This window comes from Dasypus novemcinctus, chromosome X (assembly GCF_030445035.2).
Source record: "Dasypus novemcinctus isolate mDasNov1 chromosome X, mDasNov1.1.hap2, whole genome shotgun sequence".
NCBI lineage: Eukaryota > Metazoa > Chordata > Mammalia > Cingulata > Dasypodidae > Dasypus > Dasypus novemcinctus.
This window is the reverse complement of record NC_080704.1, coordinates 148,343,477-148,370,319: the sequence shown is the minus strand read 5'-3', so window position 1 is coordinate 148,370,319 and position 26,843 is coordinate 148,343,477. Positions and strand designations below refer to the sequence as shown.

At 37.5% G+C, this 26,843-nt stretch overlaps 1 protein-coding gene across 10 annotated transcripts in view; it reads left to right on the top strand.

Moving 5' to 3' along the window:
- Nucleotides 1-26,843, top strand: part of ENOX2 (ecto-NOX disulfide-thiol exchanger 2) — a 389,024-nt gene that overhangs the window by 155,407 nt on the left and 206,774 nt on the right. The gene's annotated exons all lie outside the window — the stretch shown is intronic.

Here is a 26,843-nt window from a genome sequence, read left to right as displayed (position 1 = left end):
TCTGGTATCTTCAGATAACTAAAGTAGTATGTCTCTGTTAATAAACTTAATAAAACTCTTATGAGCATTGTCACTTGCTCCTTTTGTCATTTTTATTGCCATTTCTTACTGGTCAATAGGAGCATAACAGGCCAGAGGATTCTGAAGAAATACTGAGCAGCCTTAACTAATTAAAAAGAGCTAAAAACCAACTGATCTTTATATTACACAGCAGGAATAGTAAGGGCCTACCATAAATATATACTCTATTATGTGCTAAGAGAGATATAAAATTAGTAGCTTAGTCTCTAGTTTTGAAAAATGGGAGACAAGATACAAATATACAAAACAAAGATCTATCCATTCCATAGCTCAATAAGCTGATAGAGACTGCAAGTGCTTGGAAAATACAAATTAAAGAGAGGACACTATGATATAGGGTCATTCCCTGAAGGATTTTTTAGTCTTGCAAGTCTATTTACTATCCCACCCAAATCACATTTACCAGAGTTTAGAACCTACTCTTCACACTACTTTGAGCAGCAGATCTCTGAGAGTATTGCAAATGTTGCAAACTTTGAAATTTGTATATGCTATTCTTTATACCTAATTGGTTGTGCTTTTTAAACTCCCCTTTATAGCTAAATATTGGAAACTGTTCTCCAATAGTAATTCAATAGGCAAGAAACATTTTCTAATTCACATAGACAACTCACCAACCCATATTCTATCCTATTCACCTTCTCATCCCAGGATTAGAAGGGGCTATATAAAGAAGTCTTAGTCTTTTGGGAGGCAGACTTGGCCCAGTGGATAGGGCTTCCGTCTACCACATAGGAGGTCTGCAGTTAAAACCCCAGACCTCCCTGACCCGTGTAGAGCTGGCCCAAGCGCAGTGCTGATGCACGCAAGGAGTGCCCTGCCACACAGGGGTGCCCCCACATGGGGCTGCAAGGAGTGCGCCTCATAAGGAGAGCTGCCCGGCATGAAAGAAAGTGTAGCCTGCCCAAGAATGGCACCGCACACATGGAGAGCTGACACAGCAGGAAGACGCAACAAAAAGAGACACAGATTCCCATGCTGCTGACAACAACAGAAGCGGACAAAAGAAGAACACACAGCGAATGGACACAGAGAACAGACAACTGGGATGGGGCAGGGGAAAGGAGAGAAAAATAAATTTTAAAAAGTAAATCTTTAGGCGGTGGACTTGGCCCAGTGTTGAGGGCATCCGTCTACCACATGGGAGGTCCGCGGTTCAAACCCCAGGCCTCCTTGACCCATGTGCAGCTGGCCCATGCGCAGTGCTGATGCGCGCAAGGAGTGCCGTGCCATGCAGGGGTGTCCCCCGCGTAGGGGAGCCCCACGCGCAAGGAGTGTGCCCCATAAGGAGAGCCGCCCAGTGCAAAAGAAAGTACAGCCTGCCTAAGAATGGCGCCGCCCACACGGAGGGCTGACACAACAAGATGACACAACCAAAAAAAGAAACACACAGATTCCTGTGCTGCTGACAACAAAAGAAGCAGACAAAGAAGACGAAGCAAATAGACACAGAGAACAGACAACCGGGTGGGGAGAGGAGAGGAGGAGAGAAATAAATAAAAAATAAATAAAATCTAAAAATAAATAAATAAATCTTTAAAAAAAAAGTCTTAGTCTTTTATTTTCATAGCTCTTAAATAAAAAGCAAGGGAAGACAAGAGACACCGAATGCTTCCTAGGAAATGAGTGGGTCAAAACTTCTTTTGTTAAGTGACCTAATATAACATGCTTCTTGTATTTGGCCAAAGTACTTTATCACTATCTGGCATGTTATGTGTTTTACTTATTTATTCTTATTGTCTATATCTGCTTCTAGACAGTGAGCTCCAAGAGGGCAAGGATTTTTGTCTGATTTGTCCATTCTTATATTTCTTGAGCATAGCATGTAGTAATTGCCCAATAAATACCTGTTGATTAGAATAAAAGGAGAGTTGTCCAAGGTTCAGTGAAGTCAGTGTTAGCTCAGGTGCCTAGGGAAACTACAAGTAGGGAAGAGTGAGTTAAAGGCAATTCAGTTTTCCTGAGTATTTTCTATGCACGAGAACGACTGTTGAATATATTTTACCTGAATTATCTCATTTAAGCACCATGAAAGTTCTACAAAGTGGATGATATCCCCCTTTCCAGGTAAGGAAATTATTGTTCAGGGAGTTAATTACCTTGTCAAAAGTTGCAGAATCAGTAGTGTTAGGGCAGGAATGTCATGCTAGACAATTTGATTCCAGAACCCTTGCTCTTCTACTACATTACAGTGATATTCTAGGAAAGCCAAAGAAGCATTTATCAACAATACACTGAGATTTGGGCTGGGCTCAAAGGGAACCATCTTTTCCCGGTAGGGCTGTATGGTGGTCATCGAGGTCTCCTCTCCAGACAAATGTAAGGACTTCAGACTTCAGGAAAATACCTTACATGGCACTTCTAGCAAGGGTATGATTCCCCAACTGCTTACATCAGGAATTTTGTCAGTAAGGAGACTGGGTCTAGTCCTGGTTCACCCATTAATTAGCAATGGTTTCCCTTCTCAACTACAGTCTTAGTAAAATGAGAAATAGCTTAGACTTAAATGACTGCCAAGGTCCCTGCCAACTCTAAGACCTCTTTTCTCTGATTGTGAATGAATGGAAGTCATGACAATTAAGAGGCACTTTTTACTTTCATATCAAGAGTTCAAATGTCTTTCTGAATTTTCCTTTTACATTCAGCTTTGTTGAAGGTTCTTTCCTCCACAAAAAATAATAATAATCAGACCATCATTTTTAACTACCCTACAAAATTTTCACCAACTCTTCTCCAAACTTCACAGTGTCTGGGCACTGAATATCTTGTTCTTCAGCTCACAGTCCTTATGCTACCAAAATATATGTCTGTATTAATCTTCACAATGACTAATCTTTACAATGGCTTTTTGCTTCATTATTGGGAAGTAAATGACCTTATCACCTACTCTGAAATGTAGCTTTAGGATTGTTCACAAATGAGTAAAGTTAGGTCAAATGTAGTTAGGAGAGGTAGTATGATGCATTCCTTCATTCAACAAATATCAATTGAGTGTCCATTATATGTCAGGCATTTTACTAGGTGCTAAACACTAAATTTGGAGTGTAGAGACCAGTTTAATCTATTATGAGCTATATTAGATGACTTGTAGTTGATCTATCTACTCCTAACCCCAGTTATAAAAATAAAATATGAAATACCTTTGTAAGAAATGATACAAACAACTAAAAACCATATAATATATACCATACATATATATATATTTAATAGTTTATATATAAACTATAAAACACTAATTAATGTTGGTACTTTTTATCTTGGACTCAATCTGAAGGAATTTCATTAATGAGGTCTTTTTGGTCCTTTGGTATTAGGTAAGGTGGTCACCTTGGACCCCATTGGGAAATTTAAGAAAAAAAAATCATGAATGTAGTTGAGTGATTTCTCTAAAGTCTTTTAGTGAGTTAGTGGTAATTCTAGAGGCAGAACTCAAGCTCTACTAATGATCAAAGTTACATTTTAATACCTCTTGCTGATTTTAAAAGACTAATTAAAAATCCTTGTAATATATTTTTTCATTTTTTTCATTTATTGAAGTATATCACTCATACATAAACATAAACAATAAATGTATAGTAATAGTTGTGAACTTACAAAGCAAATATATGTATCATCATACAAGGCTCTCATATCTCACCCTACCACCAAAACCTTGCACTGTGGTGAAACATTTTTAACTAATGATTAACGAGTATCCTCAAAACATTACTATTAACCAAAGCATCTTACATTTGGTGTATTTTTCCCTTAACCCACCCAATTATTATTTTATATCATTTATATATGAACATACATAAACAATAAGCGTACAATAAAAGTTGTAAGCATACAAAGCAAACATGCATAACATCACACAGGGGTCCCATACATCAACCCACCACCACCACCTTGCATTGTTATAAGACATTTGTTACAAATTATGAAAGAATATCATCAAAATCTTACTACTAACTCTAGTCCTTTTCTTATATTTGGGGTATTTTTCCCCTAAACGATCCTATTATTATTTTTTAAATATATTTTTTGACACAAGTTTGCAGACTTACAAAACAATCATGCACATGTGCAGGATTCCCATACAAAACCCATCTGTCACCATATCACACCATGGTGGCATATTTGTTACAGATTATGAGATAATATCATCAGATTATTACCAGGCCCATAGCATAATTTGGCACACTTTTTCCATACTCCTGCATTATCAACACAGTACATCTTTGGCATAGATGCATGAATATTACATTACTACATTTTGATTCTGGAAGACTCCAGTTTGATAATGCGGAGTTGAGAAATAAGTGTAGATCTGGGCAGCATAGCTGTAACAGGAAACCTGTTAATAGATTGACATGAATTCTAAAGATGAGATCAACTATTTAGTGGTATAGGATAAATAGTATTTTTGTGGAGAGGATCCACTATGTTAGGGAATGAGAAATGAGACACATGAAAGGTTTAAGGCAAAATTAAAGGGCAGCATTTTAAATAAATGATGTGGAACATCCTCCTACAGCTGGAGCCTGTTATATATATATTGAAAGGGAAATCTGATCTTAACTCCTAAGAGGCAATTAGTTAATATATCAGTATACTGATATTTCTAGAATGCTGGCTCCTAATTAATCAATTCATCCTTGTTTTAGGGAGCAAAGGCACTGGTCCAATCTTTCACCACCTGCTATAGTGTTCAGGACTCCCACAAAGGTTAGCAACACCTTTGGGAGACCGAGACAAGGGAAATGATAGAAGGAATGTCAAGAAAGGCTGCTAACAGTGGTCTTAATGCCAAACTTTGGCCATCCCTCCCCATTCACATTCCCCCAGACAAGGACTTAAAGATAAACTGCAATTATATGTTTTAAGACTCTAAAGAAAAACATAAAATGGTGGGTCTAAGCAAGAAATAAATGAGGTATAATTCAATTTTGATTCTTTAGGAGCTCATTATCTGGTTTTCAGGTTATTCATACCCTTGGTATTCTTTAGTCTCCATTCTGATGCCTGCCTGTTGGCAATTTTACTCCTCATTAGTTCTTTTACCAGAGGGTGGGCAGGGAAGGAATAGGAGAATGATGCTTTCATCTGCCAGTTTTGCTACCTATTATTAGTGCTCTGGTGAAGATTCTGATGATGAAGGAGGCAGAAACTATGGGCCAAAATTACAATTTGGAGATCTATGTGAATTTCACTTTTCTTCACAAACTCTATCCCCTGTGAAGAGGTGAAGTAATTGTATAACTTTCAGGAAAATTTCCTGATAAAGGAGGAAAATCAGCCCCATTAAAAAGTGCTGAGAAGTTCTGTTTTTCAGATCCTTTTATCACTACAATAAGCTAGAAAATATACTATATCAAGCAAACTTACTTTGGTCCCTAGAAAGGGGAAGACTAAACAATCTGATGTGGCATTTCAATAATTTGTTGTGGATTTTTTTTGGGTAGTGATCAGCATTTTTCATTTTTTTAATTGCTTGAAGAAGTTCATTATTCATTAATACTATTGTATATATTTGGTCTCTCCCACAATTATCCCAGCTCCTATCAGTAATCCCTTTTGCTACTATGGAATGTATTCCATTTAATCCATTTCCTTACTCCCAAACTAATTATTTGGGGTTGGTAATTAAGCCACATATGTCATTTTCTGGCTTATTTATGAAGTACATGTTTTTGAAGGCAAAGGGTTTTGACCATGGTTAAATTGACTTGAAACACAAAGGGCTATCTTTTATTGTGGTCCAAGAAGCAAGAAAAGTGTCATTTATTTTAATAAAATGTGTGTGTAATATAGCTTGCAGTTTACTTATGATGAGGGAAAAAGAAATCAGAGGCTTAGAAGAATCACTTAGTTAATAAAATCCCAAGTAATCTTCAAGAAGAAAAGGATTAGGAAACTCAAGAAATGTAATTGTGTTTTAATAAAACATGTTTAAAACAATGTATTGGGCAAATCTATTTTGTAGAATTAAATAATAAGCAATAATAAAAGTCAGAAGACCCTCTAGTTTTTAATAAGTTATTGTCTTCTTTAATGTTATACATGATCCAACAATTAAAAGAGTTTATACCAAATATACACAAAAGCCAATATTCTGATATATTTAAAGGGAATCTACAAACCACAGATATGCCCAATTAGTGAGGTCAGCCCTGACTTCATTATTTGTGAGCATAACTGACTCCATCTTTACAGAACTAATAATAATTATAATACAGAGAAAATATTTGTACTATCTTTTTTTTTTTACTTAAATCCTACTTTGTTGGTCTTAATTAATGTACAGTTTTGAAGGATTTCAGTTAAGGCTCAGTCTTCTTGGAAAAAGTTGGTTGTTCAGAACTGCCCAAGTACATGCTGTTTCCTCACTTCTTTCTTCTAGGAATTCTTTTCTAAATAATTAACAAGGCAATGGCACAAACTGAGAAAACTGATTAATAATTCATGACTCTCAGTAATTCTAAAAAATGCAATTCTTTCAGTTGACTAGGAGCCCTAACTAGTGGTATGATCCCTGGAATGGTAGTTGGGAGAAACACATTTACCACTAGATTGCTGTGGAACTTTAAACAAGAATCTTAGCCTCTCCAAATTTTACAGTTCGGTATGCTAAGAGTATAGTCATGCCTTGACTATTTACCTAACAAAGTAGCTGTGAGATGGAAGTGGAGAATTGAAAAGGTAATATCACTGTCTGAATATGTTATTATTGTTGTTAAAATAAGAAAAGCAAGCATCTATTTAGTGATAGCAGTCAATGAGTATTCCTGCTTTTGCAGCTTTTTCAAATTTACCTGCATCATGTCTATAAACCCCAACTTCTCACTGAATCAGAAGAGACAGTACATTTCGTGATACAGTTTGCCTCTATGCTGAAGGACACAAACGCCTTTTTAAAACTGTAACTTGCTACAGGATATCTGGGAAGCAGCAACAGATATTATTGCCATTTTGCACTAAATCATTTTATTGACCATAAGGCAGAACAGCAGCCAACTCAGATGGGAGAACTGTAGTCATTATCCAAAGGTCAAACTCGATAAGACTCTCTATTTCTTCCCCTAACTCCCATATGTCTGGAGGGGTACGTGATCAGCAGGGGAAACCAGAAATCTCACTGCCAAAAAATGTTAAGTGATTTTTTGCAAAGAGAACTAGCTGTAATCTGGGAAGAATGGCAGGGTCCCTGTCTTCAAGGCGATTTTAATTTAAGGAAGTAAGGCAGCAGCAGGAATTTCAGACAAAGTCCACATCTGTCTTGTTTCTTGGCTCAAATTAGGCATTCCATAGATATCATCAGGTTAATTGAATGAGTGAATGGGTGGACAGATGAGTAATGAATGAACAATGAAATTTGAAAGGTAATTCCTTACAGATACTATTTGGAAAAGCAGAGGTGACAACTTAGAAACATTTAGCAGTGTAACTTAGAGTCAAGCATCTACTTCCACCAGAAATCTAAATACCTGAAATTCAGACCAAGGATAGAAAACACACTTATTATTTTTTATCAATTTTTATGGAAAATTAAAAGAAAGCTTTAAATTAACGGTTCCTTCTCTTCCACAGGAAGTTACACTCCAATTAATTAATATAATAAGAATATATACATTATCTTTAATAATTTATCAGAATAATTATAGTATTTTTAAACCAATTTGATTTATTTCTTGTCAGAATACCTTAGTGGTGACATTTATACTTCTTTTTTCATTGATGATAAGCTGTGTGCCAGGAAAAACATTTATTCCAACAGAAAACCACACAGATGAGGTAACATAGTACAGAGGGAAAAATTTACAACTCCTCCACATGTTCATATTATGATCTTGTGCAAATCATAGAAGTTCCCTCTGAGCTTCAGTTTCCCCATCTATAAACCATAGACTACTTTCTTTCAATATCTCCAAATCTCCAATACTTTACAAAACCTCTTTTTAATATCATAGGGATATTGTGTAAGCACTTTGTTAGCTATAAAGTTCTATAATGCTGTTAGATATTGTTTCTGGCATTCTGGTGTGGAGGGTGAAGTACAGTCCCCTGAACGTTGGCCACTACACTAAGAACGTTCAACTTAAAGACATTTATGTGAAAGATTCCTAATAGTTACCATTAAACAAAATGTATTTAACATGGCAGTTGGTTAGAATGTAAAGTGCAACTTTAGAATCCATTTATAGCATACTACTCTTTTGAAGATTTTTGAAGACTGTGGTTGTATTTGCTAATCCACATGGCACATTACATGTGTTGCTTTGGTTTGCAATGACCAGAATAGTTATCTCTTTGATAGACCATCATAGCACTTAAGACACACCAAAGTTGTTATAGGCTCTGCTTTAATATAATTGTCCTTCCCACTAAGCTGTAAAATGGCTGTTTCAATTTGGAGGATTATTATCCTACTAAACACAAACCAATTCACCATTCTGTGAAATGTAACTATGTTTAAAATCAATAGGCAAGTCACACCCATTCTCTGTATGCTAGGTGAGATTGTAAATGAGTCACCAAATGCTCAAATCAGGTTGTCATTGAAGCACAATCTAACTTCAAGAGGAAAGATAACTATTAAGAATGGGCTTAAAAAGACATTTTGTAGACATATTAAAATAGAAAACATAAGCTGATTAGGCAAAGTTCCAAAGATTCATTAGTTTATTAAAGTAGATTGAAATGAATGTTTGAGAGATTTAAATAAATTAACCTTTAATGAGTTCCCAGGGGCCAAGGAAAAAGAATGACAGAAGATTAGGGGTATTTTGCCTGATTGTTGCATAATGCACACTGATTAGGTTTTTTCTGAATGCTCATTACTATATAACAATACTAATAAATAAAAAAGATTAAATTTAAAACATCTCTAGATTGTAATTGTTGCCTGCTCTTATGTGTACACAAATACCATGCTTGAATTTAATAGCAGTTCCTGTTACTTTGGCAGGGAGAAACTGAAATGTTAGTCATTACATTTTGAAACGTCTCATACGTGAGCAAAGCTTTGGTCAATTTGGGTAATTTATTCCTAGCATGCTGGACAGGCTTTTAGCATTTCGGCATTAGATTCTTATTCTGAGTTTTACAACACTTGTACTCTACATAATATTAATGATGGCAAATTACTTTGATGAAATATTGGTATTTAAACATCTTATTTTTTAAAAAAACACCTTTTTGTACTTCCTTGCCAGTTCTGGTTTATAATTAGCAAAATTATTAATGAGGCATTTTGTTTGGACTGAGCCTTTTTGGAAATGCTTTTTCAGAGTGCCTTAACTCTACTACTATTAAACCGTTTATTGACTGCTAAATAAGTCTCATATAGGTGGCACTAGAAAAGTATTCTTCCAGGGTTCCATCTTCTCTCCCTTTCTACCCATATTCTTGAATTTTGTTCTGAGTTTCTATTGGTATCTTATATCTAGACTTAAAAAAAATACCTTAAACTCAGAACTTAGAAATCTCATATTTCAACTCCTCATTTACCGGATATGGAGACCAAGACTGACAGTGGCATGCTCAAGGTTACACAATGAATTGCTGAAAGAACAGAGACAGACCCTCTCTATCTTTGTGACCTATTTTCCAAGATACTTAACTGCCTCCTTTGTGTTCTTTTTTATTTTATCAGATCCTTCCTAAAGTTCAGTGGACTCAATGAGGACAGGTGAACTAGGAAAGCACATTGCAGCCTGATTTTATTAAATGTAGCTGTAGTTTAGAACAGGGGTTCTTAGCCTTTGTTGTTCCACAGGCCCCTTTGCCAGTCAGGTGTAAACCACGGAACCTTTACTAAGTCCACACTATACTGTGTATTGTTTAATAAATATATCAAACCCACACCAACATGTCCCCACAAGAATAATGGTTTTTTTGAATTTCAATTCAAACTCACAGACCCCTTGTTAAGAAACTATGCTGGTTTAGAAGCTATGCTTCCCAACATTGTACACCTTATGGAGTCAATGAACAATCTGTTTGAGGCTAGGGGTCACAGGCCTGGAATCTGATGATTTTGAGACTGAGGCCAATTCTCAAATGAAGTTTTGTAATCTTTCTCATGAAATATGAACAAGCATGATATTTTTTAAGTATTTTAGCTGTTATCTCCTGGGACCAAGGAAAGGAAATTAATCCTGTAATGATGTTTTGCCTAAAATTTTCCCAGGACTTGAGTTCTTTTTGTTTATGCTAGCAATCCTTTCTAATTTTTCTTTCCAAAAAGGGAGATCTATAATTCCCCTAAAACTATCATAAACTGGGCAAATTTAGATCTAACATATTTATATCACACAACCAAAACCACTCCCTGCATATTGTAGGTGATGAATAAATGAACTTACCCTGTAAGTATTATCTTTTTTTAAAGATTTATTTTATTTATTTATCTCTCCCCACCCCCTCATTTGCACTTGCTGGGTCTGTTCAGCTCCTTTGTTTCTTTTTTCAGGAGGCACTGGGAATGGAACCCGGGACCTCCAGTGTGGGAGGGAGGCAGCTAATTGTGTAAGCCCCCTCTATTCCCTGCTTTGCTGTATCTCTCGTTATGTTTTTCCTCCTGTGTCTCTTATTTCATCATCTTGTCACATTAGCTCACTGTACCTGCCTATCATACCAGCTCACTGTCCTTCTTGGCTTCTTTAGGAGGCACTGAGAGCCTCTGCTTCCTGCTTTGTTATGTCTCTCATTATGTTTTCTCTTCTTGTGTCTCTTGTTGCATCATCTTGTGACAGCTTGCTACGTCTACCCATCATGCCAGATTGCTGTCTTCTTTAGGAGGCACTGGGAACCAAACCATGAAACTCCCATGTGGTAGATGGGAGCCCAATTGATTGAACCACATCTGCTTCCCAGTATTATCTATTTTTAACTTAAAAAAAAATCACGGTGGGCAGTGAATACACATTTTCTGGCCTTGTAAACCATTTAAAGCAGTGGTTCTCAATACTAGCTGTGCATTAGGATTACCTGGTAGCTATTAAAATAAAATTGATGCCTGTGCCATACCCTGGCCAATTAAATCAGAATATCTGGGGATGGGGCTCAAGCATGAGTATATATATTTTTACAGTTCCTTAGGTGACTTTAATATGTAGAAGAGGGACTAGAAGCACTGCCTTTAGGTCTCAGTCTTCTCTGGGAACACTCCTAACAAATCTAGAAATTAGGGGGAGACTGGATTGATGCAGGCAATAGCTGGTGAAAAGCAAAAGGACATGGGAGCTACTTTTGGCATTGTTTATTTTTTAGAAAACCAGATTTGGGATACACATAAACCACAGAAACGAGGACCCTCAATTAGAATTGCTTTACTGTACTGCTACTGTATGGTCATGCTTGGCATTTGATCAGGAGACCAGATTGCTGGATCAGAGAATCAAGGCCTTAGATCATTGCTATCTCTTCTTCACTTTCCCCTACCATCCCAGGCAAGTGCCCAATTTCCAAGAAATTTTGGACCAGAAATGTACAAAAAATGTGGCTTACAATCCATAATTTAACCAAATCTGTCTCCAAAGGATGATTTTCCGAAGCCTAACTGGGATCCCTTAAAAAAAAAAACAAAAAAAAAAAAACAAACAGAACAATCACAATAAAAGATGGAGATGGGTCAACTGGAAGGAAGTGAAAGTAGAAGTGATCTTTCAAATTCTAGTAACACCTTGGCTTTTGAGACCCTGGTGATATTGCTTTAATTTAGATGATGTTTTGGAAACTTACTATGCTTTCACACTGATGTTGCCTGGTACAGTAGCTTCTTATATTGTTTTAATCAGAATAAATGGGTTGCACACTCACAGCTTCTGGGGTTTCTAGTTCTCCTAGGTGATAAGCATCTATGCAGTATTTAAGGCCTATCTTCCATGATGTAACATGACTCTAACTCCCAAACTGCTATTTTGTTGCAGAGGTACTCTTAAGTTGAAAATGTTCATGGAATTGAATTCAGCTATGGCATTCTCTTCTACTACAATCCATCACATGGAAATCTCATAGGAGCCCTGATTTGCTGTCAATTGTTTGTCTCAGAGCATCTTCCTGAAATGAATTTTCTTTAAAGTTAAAAATGATTAGAGTGCTTCTACTTCAGGAGACAATTATATTACTATATTCTTTGGCAGTGAGAAAAACAATGTAGCATTAATTTTTCCAAGCTTTCATTGAGCATTGCTAAAAGGAGAATTGTCAGCTTAATTCAGCATACTAAAATAACCAAAAGACAAATGCTATTAAAATGCAATATTTTCTAATAAGGCCATTTTAAGGAGTTGTTTGGGAGGAGCAGACAAGGGGGAAGGATGAAGGGTGAAAAGAAGGAATCTAGTATTTTTGTCAGTGAATGCTGGAAAAAAAATAAAAGAAGTCTGAGACTTAGTATTAAAATGTTTACCCCCTCTTTAGCTCAATAGTATCTTATCCTGACTCTTAGACTATTATGCTTTATTTTTATTCTGGACAAATTTATATCTTTTGACAGGCTTTGTTAAGAATACATAGTAAAGGTCAAGTATAAGCCATTTGCTGATGTCTTCAGGAAGCTTTTCAGCCACGGTAAATAGAGATTGTAAGCTGTTTAATTTTCATCATAGCTTTGGATATACTTCCAATTGATTGTGCTTTTTCTCATGCCAAAACCCACAAGCCTTGCAGAATATCAGGACTGTATCCTTTAAAATGGGTTCATCCTAGATTCCTCTCTTCCCCCCAACTACCAGAGCCAGACACCAAATCCAGATAATTCTACTTCAAATCTATATCTATATCTATATCTAAATCTATATCTATATCTATATAATCCATTCATTTCATCCCACCCCACTGCCACTGCCTTAGTTCTGGCCATCATTATCTCTCCACTGTACATTGTACTTTTCTCCTAAATGGTCTGTCTACCTCCAGTGCCTTCTCTCCTTCAGTCCGTCTTTCATCCTGCCATAATAGCCATCTTTCTAAGGTATGTATCAGATGATGATAGCCTCCCAACCAGAATGTACACACAAACACACAAATATTCAGAAAGAACTCTGAGGTCCTGTAATAAGTGTTCTGACAAAAGACTATGTATTCCTGTGGAGAAAGCTTTGGGAGTTAGTGAAAACTTCACTGGAGCTATGACATTTAAGCAGGGTCTTAAAGGATGAGTGAAAGCTCTCTAGGTAGTAAAAAGGGAAATGTGTATTTCAAGCAGAGGGTATGGTTTGTACAGCAGCACAGAGTGTTTGAGGAATGTTGAAAAGTTTTGTATGAAAGAAGCAAAGTATACTTGGGCGGAGATGAAGCTGATGCAGTAATTTGGACCCAATTTTCTGTCTAGGTATCTGCCTTCCTTTCTGGATTGTGATCTCCTTGAGAAAAGAAATTTTGTCTTGTCAAGCACCGAAACCATAGCGCCTAGCTTACTACCAGGGCACAAAGAATCATTTGAATGAGTTGGATGAATAAGGAGAGATACTATTCAATCAATATTAATTCATTGATTCATTTAATCCAATAGTTTTGAATACTCAATTATGCTCCATGCTGGAGCAAAATGAAGGGCCTACTTATTATTTTATACAAAGCAATAGTAAGACTTGTTTTAAATATATATTAGTTCTTTTTTCCAGGCCTTATTCCTTACAGTCATCCTCAAGTCTTCTCAAGGAGTAGATTCTAGCTTTCTATTTAGGAGTAGGCTTGACTTCAGCTCAGGGGCCTCTCTAAAGAAGATATTCACTTATCAACACCCTGTATTGATAGTTCTGAGGTGGGATTGTTATAAGGGAGATAAGGATCTATAAAGATGCATTAGCATATTACAGGGACCTCTGTTTTCTCCTATGTGTTTAAGTTCATATCCTACAGCAGGGTTGTTTATCATACATTTTTATTTTTTCCTATGATCTCTTTAATTTATTATTTCTTTAAATGTTACATTAAAAAAATATAAGAGGTTTCCCTATACCCCCCATCCCCCCTCACCTCACTCCTCCCACATCAACAACCTCTTTCATCATTGTGGCACATTCACTGCATTTGGTGAATACATTTTAGAGCACCACTGCACCACATACATTCTTGAAATACTAGTCCAATTGGGGATCAAAGATGAGGAATGCAGAAAGCATAACTCTAGAGCGGTAATGATAGAGCACAGCAAAATTTATGGGGTGGGGGAAAGGAGGGACAATAAAAATTTGGAACATGTAAATGAAGATTAACTATATTTACATAGTTCTATCTTTAGGGTATGCTATATCACAAACTCAACATTGGTTAATTAGAAGGTAATTAAAATTGTAGCACTGTAACTGGATAAATAGTTAATGAAAGTTGAATAAACAAAAAAAGGAAATCTGGTGAAATTAGTGTGTACATTTTTGGAAAAGCAAAGGTGCAAACATGGTGAAACAGTCTTAAGGGATAATAGTATCCTTCTAGCAAAAATTGATAAAATGAACTCTTTAAAGACCCAAAAGAATTCCAGCTCTTACTCTCCCCTTCAAAGCATTGTACACTGAAATGCAGATTCATCAGGCAACTACTTCAATTTTCATTCACTTACAGCATTTGAAATTATTTTGCTGAGCCTTATTTACAATTTACTTACTGGCATCTTAGAATCTGTTAGAGGAAATTGGTGTATTCTGGGTATAGTAACTGTTTCTACTGAGAGGACTGGCTCAGCCCAGGCTCCAGACCAGATCTGGCTGAGGTGCTAGTTTTCAAAACCAGTGGAGTGGATTTTGCAGGGAGAACTGTGCTTGTTTTTTGATAATTGCCTCAGCTTTATGAAATCAATCAGCCTGAAGGGAAGACCTCATTACAGATCTGACAAGATAGACTCCAATTTCAACATCAGAACAACTCTATCCTCAGGCTCTGAAATTTACAATTATTTATTTTACTTAGACAGAGGCACCCATAATATAGTACCTCTGGGCACATTCTCATGCAAGTATTAAACAGATAACCTAATGGTCAAGTGGAAAATTGGTCAATAGGAATTACAACATGGCCCAGAGCCAGCTCAAAGCAGACACTGATTTATAGCCATCTTTGCAATCCCCCTCCCCAAAGATGGGGAGAGAAGGGTAGTTGCAGGAACTGTTCCCAAGGATAACTATAGCAAAATAAGGCCTTCTCTTCTCAGTTCTTCTGAAGACTGCCAAACTTAAGAAAGATGATACATCACCCCTCTACAATCTGTCACTTTGAACTATGCTATCAATTCAACATTTTTAAACATTGTTTTCATTGAAGAATGTGATTTTGCTATGTTTCCCAAGCCTTTAACTGTTCAAGGAAAGAGTCCTGAAGCATTCTTCCTGAAGTTGGAAATATGTAGTTTGCTGTCCAGCTCATGGAACTCAAACACAGTAACAGATTTAGTTCAGACTTTTCTCAAATAATTCATGTTTAGAAGACCAGGGAGATAAAAGCCTAAAGGAAAAAAAAAGAACATTCTGGGTTTAGGAAAACATAGATTTAGAGAGAAATGGTCCTTCTCTATTCCAGTTGTAGTGTCATGGCTAGCAGTCTCCTATTAATAATAATACAGCACACAGCTGGAACTGAGCACTGATTAAAGCTTTTGGAAGAGGCGTTTCAGTTGTAAGGAAATAAAGTAGTTCCTTCATGTTGGAAAGTTCAGGGTGGTGGCAAATATGGTCTCCAAACATAAATTTAGTGTAAGCAAAGAGCAATAAGTGACCACTCAAAGCATTGCTTATTGATGATATATCTTAATGTCTGTGTATTATCTGTAAGAAAAAGAGGGTTATAAATAGAATGCAAAGCTAACATCTTCCAAGCCATAAAAAAGATGTAGTCAGGAGCCACATCTACTCAAATTTTCTTATTCCATTTTTGAGGAAAATACATAAAAGCCCTGACTGGGGTAGAAGGAGGGAGATATCTATTTACTGTCTAATTATGTGATAGACCCCAAACATACATTTTTTTTCTTTAATTCTCCTCATTTATCTGAAAGGGAAGCATTATCACCTTTATTTTACAATGTGTAAGTCTCAGAGAGGTCAAGTGACTAATTTCAAGTCATACTCCTAGTAAGTGGCAGATGTGGATTTTAACCCAGGCCTAATTCTAGAGCAGCATGGTCCAGTAGTATTTTCTGTGTGATTGAAGTATTCTATATCTTCTCTGTTCAGTACAGTACCCACTAGTCACATGTGGCTTTTGAGCACTTGAAATATGGCTAGTGCAACTGGAATTGGCCACTCTATTGGACAGCTCATCTGTAGAGATTACCTTTGCTGGACGTAATTTGTAAAGCAGGAAACTGTAGCCTGTTGCCCATGGACATAATAAGAGGTGATCCATATTTTTTTTTTCTCTTTTGAGTGCCTTAGTAGTCAAAGGACTGCTTTTTCAATTGGAAAGGAAGAGTACATGATATTCTACCACCACTTCCACGAGTCTTCAGGGATCCTAGGATAGAGGGGATAAATACAGGAATGCTGAAGCAATTCAAACACTATACTTCATTCTTCCCTTCATGAAAGCCCAAGCAGCAGGTTAATTGTCATCTGAGGTGGTAAACACAACTACTATACCCAAAACTGTAGCTGAATTCAGTTCAACACACATTACTGGGGTATTCATAATATTGTACAGGGCACCATGCCAGGCATCTTGGGGGAGAAGAGATTAAAAATTCACAGGGTTATAGAGTCTGGCATCAAGGAATTTATAGTTTTGTTGGGGTGGGGTAAAGCAGGATGGAAGGAAGGGTAAAACAAGTACTCAAAGAACTACAACACAAGGCATGTTCTGAAAGGCATAGGAAAATACAGATTAAGATTAATAAAAAACATCTGAGTTCCAATCTTTGGTTCTACTACTTATTAGCTGTATGACCTTGTGAAATGTATTCAAACTCTTAAGTTTCCCTTTCCTTGTTGAAAAATGGAAATAACAGCTAGGAAATAAAACAATGGGATAATGTTTGTGTGACAGTTTGAGATTATTTTATAAATCCCCAAAAGAGGAAGATTATGTTTGTAAACTATTCCTCTTGAGTGTGATACCCTTTATTAATTGAATTCAATTGAGGGTCCTTTGATTAGATTGTTGTTAAGATTGCTTTAGGGCAGGGGTTCTTAACAAGGGGTCTGTGAGCTTGAATTGAAATTTAAAAAAACATTATTTTTGTGAAGATGTGTTGGTGCAGGTGTGATAAATTTATTAAACAATACACAATATAGTGTGGACTTAGTAAGAGGTCTGTGGTTTTCACCTGACTGGCAAAGGGGTACATGGAACAAAAAAAGGTTAAGAACCCCTGTTTTAGGACTTTTTCAACTAAGTCAGTAAGGCGTGACTCAGGTTGAGTTCCCACGCCTTACTGGGTCTGATATAAATGGACTCACAGGGAGAGACAGATGCAGGAAGAGATAACTGTCATTTTTGATCCTGCCATGTGATAGAAAGGAGAAAGCTCAAACAGCTAAGGCTCCTGGGTTGAGATGAGCCATTTGTCTGATAGATTACAGCTGAAATTGAGAAGAGCAGAACAGCCAAGAATGTTATAGGAAACCCTAAGAGACAAGCCCTATGCCAGCTTGTTCCTATGCCCACCATCTTGCTTCAACATGTGGCAGCTGACATTGGTAAGAAACCACTTCTTATGGTGCCTTGAGTTGGACTTTTCACAGCCTTGGAGCAGTAAGCCTTTACCCCTAATAAATTCCCATTATAAAAGCCAACAGATTTGTCTGCCTTTGGCAGACTAAGACAGTATATAAAGCAAGACACATTCTAAACAACCAATGAATGGTAATTCCTCTGGTGGCTAACCTCTCCTTGTTGGTGTATATGTATTGGTTTAGATAAACAAAGGCATCACAAGTGAAATAGTATCTGAAACATAAAAGAAAGGATAGCACTTTTAAGGTTGGAAATCAAGAAGCAGACGGAGGAGCAGTGTGAACCAAAAGCGTGAAGGTTAGAAAGTATTGAATGGATTCAGTGAGTGCTAAATAGCCCCATTTTGCTAGCTCTTTCTACTCAAAATGTGATCCTCAGATAAGAACAATCAGTATCCTCTGTTGGAAAAAACAGGTCTCAGCCCAGACCTACTGAATCAGAATCTGCATTTTAACAAGATACCCAGGAGACCCGTTTGCATATTAAATGTTCATAGGTGCTAGGATAGAATACAAACTGGGGTATAGTGCAAGACACTGTAATTATAATTATAGTTGATGGAGCTTTGTTAGGAGGGAACTTGAATGCCAGACCAACTACTTTGGGGAATTACTAAAAGTTACTGAAGGATCTCTGTTTGGGAAAATCTGCCTGTGACCTGTATCACACCTTGAACAAGACGATTTAAGCATAAATTTTGCTTTGAAAGTTTTTATGTCCACTACCATTCAAACAATCCCCTTAGTGGAAGAGGACTTTTGTCTTTTACTTTCTCATCACTTCTCCATTAACTTCTCTCACCCATTACTCTTTTACAATTACATTTGCTTCAGTTAAACTAGTTATACAGAATATTGAACACAGTGTAGATTTCATCAGCTAGGAAGACCTGGAACTGAGAAATGTTCAGTTGTTTTGGCCGTTAACCCCTGTGGCTGAAGAGTGATATTGCAGTCCAAGTCTTTTGGACATTATAAATACTCCCTCAGAAGTAGGTGGTAGAGTGAATGAGTAGTAAGAGCTGCAAATTAGTAGTCAGAGATTTTTCAGGCCTGAACTGAGAAAAAAGGAGTGGTGAATGAAGGTAAGGAGGGGCTCCCAGAGTTGGATAAATCCCACAAAAGCAGCAGCCAGCACATTAAGGATTAAGGGCCTTACGATTATCCTAACCCCTTATTTCTCTAAAAGTTTGGAATTAAAATCTATTTGGGAGAACCCCAACCTCACTCCCACCCCCACCCCCACCCCCAACCCTTATCAGGGAGTCCTATATCTTTTTGGAAAATAGTGCTTAGGTTTTGGAAATTTGTTTTATAGACAAATTTGCTAGAATGTTACTATTGCCAAAGCAAGGGAAACTGGTATTTTATTTCTTCAACATGAATATCTGTCTCGATATTACTGCCTTAAAATGTTGAATTTACCAGATTTCTCAGGACTTAAACATTTTTTTCCCTTTTTTTTTCTAGAGAACTAACCCAGAGTAGAATTGTGTTTCTTTTCTTTCTTTACTTTTCTTTTTTTTTTCTAAAAGTGTACAGTCTCAGGGCCACAGGTGCAAATAAGAAATGGCATGGACCTACAGGGTCACACAGTACTATAAAATGGGTCAGTCACTAAAAGTGTTCGATTGCATCATGAAGGTTACTCCTAATTTAACCTGAGAGTTAGAAAGCTATGTAAAATGAACTGTGATAGTAAATGTTACAGCAGCTGAGCACAAAAAGATCATTGATCTTCTTTCACAAGAAGCACAAAAATTCTTTAGTGCTTTCTCAAAGCCCAGGAGTGATTTGCATCTGTATGGCAGACATCGAATGTGAACTCCTTGACCTGCGGATTAGAGTATTCACTGAGTACTACACATCATTCTGAGATATTTAACCTTCTGGTTCCACTGAATGAGAAATGACATTCTCCTAGGACTCAACCCCCAACTGTCCCCAATATACATACTTTCTAAAGTGGCCTCATGTTTGTTAAGAAGATAATCTACATTTTGACCTGACATGAAATGACAGCTGATCAGCCATCTAAACCAGTAAACTTGGTTTTAGATGAGATTATATTACTACATGAACTTTAATTGTTTAATTGTGATCCTAAGAAAAAATTAGCAGAAATCTATAACACTGTTTCTTATCTGTTTGTCTTTATTTTATCAATTTGTGTTTCCATTTAGACAAATTTTGTGGAGTTGGAGTATGAAAGGACAAGATGTGAGGGAAACAAATAAGCAAGGCTCAAGGTTTTACTAAGTTTATACTCAGGAATAAAAGGGCAAGGAACCATGAGGACTTTATAATACTTTAGAAAATTTCATATTGCTACGTTAGTTATCATTTACTCCCTCATTTGTTTTTCTTGTAGTGATGATCAGTAAAACCCTTATACTGTTAGACATCCCATGTGCTCAGTTTAGGGACAATAAGCAAAGTCATCAATTGGACAGAATGCATCCTACTCCACAGGCAGTTTAGGGGGAATGGAAAGAACCCCAAAAAATAGAGTGTAGTAGTTTTTAAAAGGAAAGGAAAGTTGGAAGTGGATGTGGCTCAAGTGATGGGCTCCCGTCTACCACATGGAAGTCCCTATGGGAGGACCAGGGTTTGCTTCCCCTGGGCCTCCTGGTGAAAGCAAGCTGGTCCATGCTGTGGAGAACTCATGGATGGCTGGCGCAGCAAGATGACACAACAAAAGGACATGCAGAGGAGAAACAGTAAGAGATGCAGCAGAAAAGGGAGATGAGGTAGCTCAAGCAATCAAGTCCCTCTCTCCCACGCTGGAGGTCACAGGATCAGTTGCCGGTGCCTCCTAAAGGAAAAGACAGAGAAGAAAGGACAAGCAGACATGGAAAGAACCCAAAGCGAATGGACACAAAGAGCAACAGCAAGTGCAAACAACAATGGGGTGGGGGGACATTAAAAAATACATATGTTAAAAAATAAAATAAAATATTTTAAAAACTTAAAAAAAAAAAAAAAGACAGGTGAATTTCTAGGAGTCTCACACAGAATAGGCCCCAGGTTAAGCACTGCCCCCTGGAATTGGGACTGTCAGGAATTCTATAGATGAAATCCCTGCATTGCACAGAAGAAAGAACTAGATTACCTCAAAAATTTTTCCTTATCTAAAATTTCCAGTTTTCTCACGTCTACTAAAGAAATGGTAGAAATTGCTTCCAGGAAAGATTTCAAGATAAACTCTGTATTTTGGATGAGAAATATAGTAATTGCTAAAATTTTTGTTTAATTCCTGATTAAAATTCCAGCAGCAATAATTCTTGAGATTAAAGTGGTGGTTTTCCTTTTAGAATTTAAATAGTTTTAATGGGTTTTTTTTCCTTAAAAGAGCGTTTGGCTCTAATAATAAAAAAAATAGCATTTTGCAGAATCATATACATGATAGAAAAAAATAATGTAAGTACCTATTGTTTACTGATTTATTTGATTTAATGCTCTCTTAGAGGAGGAGTGAAGCAGTAAAATAAAAGTAGCTGGAAAATACTGGTATCATAGTATTTTCCAATTTCTATAGCCCTTGTTCTCAAACTACAAATCTTTGGAGACTGTATTAGATCCTGGATAGTATAAAATGTTGGATTGTGATATTTCTGGATAAGATATTTCTCTGTCCTTGGTATGAGATCTTTTCCTATAAGTAACAAGCCAAAGATGTTGCTCTGAATTATCAGGCTTTTCACATATCTGGATCATGTATAAGGTGGATACAGAGAAAATACTTAAAATCTCAGTCTTATTTGGTGCGAAACTAAAGTCTGCACATTACTATGAGTACTAAAATACTTAAATTATCATCTGCTACTAAATAATAGGAAAGCATGATTATAGTAAAGTCTATGACCTTTAGGTCAGATTTTTTTTTTCCTGGACTATTTCAATTTTTAGAAAAAGTACAAACAGCAGCAAAATGGTTCAGTGAAGAAAGTTGGGTATATCCTTGAGTCAGGGCAAATTCAGACCAATCTCCTACAGCCGCAATTCTAAAAATTGAAGATGGAAACTCAAAATGACAATACTAGCAGTGACTAATTATTGAGCAACTACTCTGTCCCAGATATGATGCACAATGTTCTCCATACCTGATCTCATTTAATCCTTTTAACAGTCCTGTGATCTAGGTACTAGAATTAACCTTTTACAGATCATGGCTTTAAAGCATTTTAAGATCCTCAATCTTCTTCTTAATAAGGCAGGGAAATGGACTGATAAATTATTCTGTAAGATTTTCAAATGCAAGGCAAAATAAAATAAAGACTTTTCTGATTAAACATCATTAATCAAAACCTCCTAATTTCTGAGCATTCCTTTTAATCAAGATTTCACCACCCTTCAGTATAGTACTCAAGTGGTAAAGATGGATTTTAAACCTAATTATTTTAAGAAATGTTGATATAATCAGCATCAGAACTTTTAAGTTGTGGCATTAATCCTTGATTATCAGCAGTCAAGTCCTTACTCTAATTATATGGGATAATCAAATGAGTCAACCAGCCCTACCCCATTGAGTATTAATTCATTAATTCAGCACCTACTATGTACCTGGCATGGTGCTAGGAAAAAGAGAGAGAAAGACAGAGAGAGATTCCTTCTTAGAGGAGCTAACAATGTTAGAGAAAAAGTTTGTTTTAATTTACTTGGAATGATATAATAATTATATATATTATGAAATTTTATATATATATATATATATATATATATATATATATATATATATATATATATAACATTCCTGTGGGTATTATCAATTCCCTTCTACACATTATGAAACTAAGACTAAAAGAGATGACATGATTTGACAAAAGCTACAGAGCTAGCAAGGAACAAAGCCAGGATATGAACCCCAATTTGTTGGGCTCTGAAACATAACTTTTTCCATTACCAAGGTTTCTCCACAGACCCCTTTCCCAGTCAGGTGAAAACCACAGACCCCTTCTCAGAATGTAGTGACAGATAGTTTTATGACACTCAACATCGTAGGTCAGAGAAAATAAATATAATAAATTTTTTTTTCAATTCAAGCTCTCAGACCCTCTGAAATCTTTCCATGGAACCCTTGTGGGTCTGTGGATCCCTGGCTAAGAGCCCCTGCACCATAAAATTCTGTCTTCCATGTAACTTGTTGTGGTCAGTGTGATAATGCAGAAAGAAATATCAAGATAAGTTTTGGAATGATACACTAACCATATTTGACCATGGGACTACGCAGCTGCAAGAAACATCTTCATTTGCAAATGATATAAAAATCTAGTCTTTGAAAATAGTCTTGGACATGATCTCAATATTTTCTAATACACAGCAATCAGTGTATGTTTGTTTAGTGCTAGTCATGGTAGGAATTTAATAGGACGAAAATATGATGTAGTAAACAGTTGACTTAAGATACAGAAGCAAGTATTCATTCTTTTACTTAGTTACTCAGATGATGTAAAGGAAGAATGTTTGACAAGTCCCAGAACACATTTTTTGGAGGTGTTCCAAGCTCAGCCTAAACGCTGAAGAAGCCGTACTTGTTACATGGGCTGAAAACATTAGCATAGTGTGTTAGTCAGCCAAAGGGATGCTGATGCAAAATATCAGAAATCGGTTGGTTTTTATAAAGGGTGTTTATTTGGGGTAGAAGCTTACAGTTACCAGGCCACAAAGCGCAAATTATCTCCCTTACCAAAGTATATTGCCATGTGTTAGAGCAAGATGGCTGCCAACATCTTTAGGGTTCAGGTGTCCTGGGTTCCTCTCTTCCGGGGGCTTGCCTCTCTCTGGGCTCAGCTGCTCTGTTATTGCCACAAGGCCAGCTGTAGACTCTTAAGCAAAAAGCTTGTTTCTCTTCCCGGGACCTTCTCTTTTTCCTCACTACTAAGCTCCTCCATGTGCTTACTCCCCAGGGCTCCAGCTCGAGACTCCCACCTCCCTTTTCTGTGGTGCAGTTTTTCTGTGAGCCCCAACAGACGTTACTACTGATGTGGCCCAATCAAAGCCTTAATCATTATTTAATCAAGTTAAAGTAAAATCTCTGAATCCAATTAACTCTAATATGCCCAGAGAAAAAGACCAGTTTACAAACATAATCCAATATTTCTTTTTGGAATTCATCATATGGGACACATTTTTTTCATTAAAAATAGTTATGTAAATTCATTTTGTTAGAAGCTTAGCATTCATTTTTATTGGAACTTGAATGACCTTGGGCTGACTAGATTCCAAACTTTTTATTGATATTTTACATTATCTCAACCATTCCAAGGTCCACAGGATGGAGGAATAGAGTATGGATTAGAGTGGACTTACTGATAATCTGTTCATGAACTATTGTGATTAGTATTCAACGAAAATGTGGCATTGGTGTGGAGAAAGTGGCCATAGTGACTGCTGGGGGTGGGGAATGGGAGGAGGAGGTGAGATGTGGAGGCGTTTTCGGGACTTGGGGTTGTCCTGGGTGATGCTGCAGGGACAGTTACCGGATGTTGTATGTCCTCCCATGGCCCACTGGGTGAAACGTGGGAGAATGTGGGCTATGATGTGGACCATTGACCATGAGGTGCGGTGGTGCTCGGAGATGTATTTATCAAATGCAATGAATGTCTGATGATGATGGAGGAGATTGTTGTTTGTGGGGGAAGGAGTTGTGAGGGGGGTGGGAGGTATATGGGGACCTCATATATTTTGAATGTAATATTAAAAAAATAAATAAAGACGAAAAAAAGAATTGTAAAACTACAGGCCATAGAAAAATTGGAGGTTAAAGAATGAGCCTTGGCAAGCCAATCTGATTCACCTTTTGATAGGATTAGAGTCGACAAAAGGCTTAGGAGACATGCCCTATCTTTGGGCATTAACGAAGCTCTTTTTTTTGTCTTTATTTTTTTAATGTTACATTCAAAAAATATGAGGTCCCCATATACCCTCCACCTCCCTCACTCCACTCCTCCCCCCATAACAACAACCTCCTCCATCATCATGAGACATTCATTGCACTTGGTGAATACATCTCTGAGCACTGCTGCACCTCATCGTCAATGGTCCACACCATAGCCCACACTTTCCCACAGTCCACCCAGCGGGCCATTGGAGGAAATTCAATGTCTGGTAACTGCCCCTGCATCACCACCCAGGACAACTCCAAGTCCTGAAAATGCCCCTACATCACATCTCTTCCTCCCACTCCCTATTCCCAGCAGCCACCATGGCCACTTTCTCCACACCAATGCCCCATTTTCTTCAATTACTAATCACAATAGTTCATGAATAGAATACCAGTAAGTCCACTGTAATCCATACTCTATTCCTCCATCCTGTGGACCTTGGAATGGTTGTGTCCACTCCACATCTATATCAATAGGGGGCTTAGATTCCACATGGATGCTGGATGCACTTATCCTGCTTGCAGTTGTAGGCACTCTTGGCTCCCTGGTGTGGTGGTTGACCTTCTTCACCTCCATATTAGCTGAGTGGGGTAAGTCCAATAAACCAAAGTATAGGAGTTACAAGTCTGTTGAGGCTCAGGGCCTGGCTATCACATGGTCAGTCCAGAGATTCAGGTCCCCTGGATATACATTAAACCCCAGCACCAACTACAGATCCAGTAAAAATAACAGGAGAGGCTTGGAACAAAGATCACATCTGAGTCCAACTCCATCACACAGAAACACAAACTTCAAAGTAGGGCCAACTGCCATGGCACTGAATTCTATCTGCCATGACCATAGAACCTGTGGGTCTCTGTAGCCCTCAGAAGAACCAATACCTGAGATTGCATCTACTTTATCTGTCTCTGGAACTCTGCTGAGGTGTGCATAAGTGCGACCCCTCTGATAACCTCCCGGCTCTTTTTGGAGACTCATAGCCATATAAACTCATCTGTTCTTTCCATTTTCCCCTTTTATTCAGGTCAAAAAGCTTTTTTAACTCCTGGTATTATATGTAGACTGAGATATTCTGCTGGTCTGAGTTGACCCTTTTACTCAAGGTCATTTTCTAGTTACATCACCAGCTGGTACTTGTTAGTAATCCCTCAGCACCAGGGAGGCTCATCCCCAGGAGTCATGTCCCACGCTGGGGGGAAGGCAACACTTTTACATACTGAGTTTGGCTTTGAGACCAGCCACGTTTGAGCAACACGGAGGCTCTTGATTCCACATTTCATGAAGTTTTAATCGAAATATTTAAAATTCCAGATGCTGCTACCAGAAGAGTAAGAAACCATCTCCGCTCATCCCTGATTGAACCATATAAGACTTGGAGAGTATAGAATGCTTTATTCCATTTTTTAAAAAAATTATCCACCCCTTTCCAGCTTTTTTGGTGTGCTGTCTGCTCTCTGTGACCATTCACTGTACGTTCTTCTGTATCTGTATTTATTTATTTCCCCTCCCCCCCTTGTGGCTTGTTTTGCTGTCTGCTCTCTGTGTCCATTTACTGCAGGCTCTTCTGTGTTGTTCTTGCTTGTCTCCCTTCCTTTTTGTTACATCACCTTGCTGAGTCAGCTCTCCACAGGGCCTGCGGGCTGGGTGGCGCTCCACAGAGTCTGCAGGCCAGCCTGCCTTCACAAGGAGGCCTCAGGACATGAACTGAGGGACTCCCATGTGGTAGAGGGGATCTCATCTGATTGAGCCACAGTCACTTCCCTGCTTTATTCCATTTTATATGGTACAGTAGCAATTAGTAAAATGATTATGCTTCTGAGATCATTTGAAGAGGCCAGGGCTAACACTACCCATACCTGGGTCATGACTCCCTATGGCTCCAGCTCCTAAATATCTCCTTGTGATCTCTGTATCCTTATTTTCTTTTCTCAATTAGTATGGATTTATGGTCTTCTTTTTGTGAAACTTCCATATTCTCCTTGGAAATGACTTTGACACCAGGACAGTTTGATGATTATATATGCATCACTTCATCTTTGTAATGAAAGAATGGGATAATGTCAAGGAATAATTCAAGGAATACAAGGTCAAGTTTTTTCAAAGGAAGAGTCAATTCAGCCAGACCCACATTTAAAGAGGGAGGTAGAAGACAATTGATCGCTTACAGCCCAAAATATTAAGTTACTAAATAATCAGGAAGAATCTTACAAATAACAGAGCCACTGTC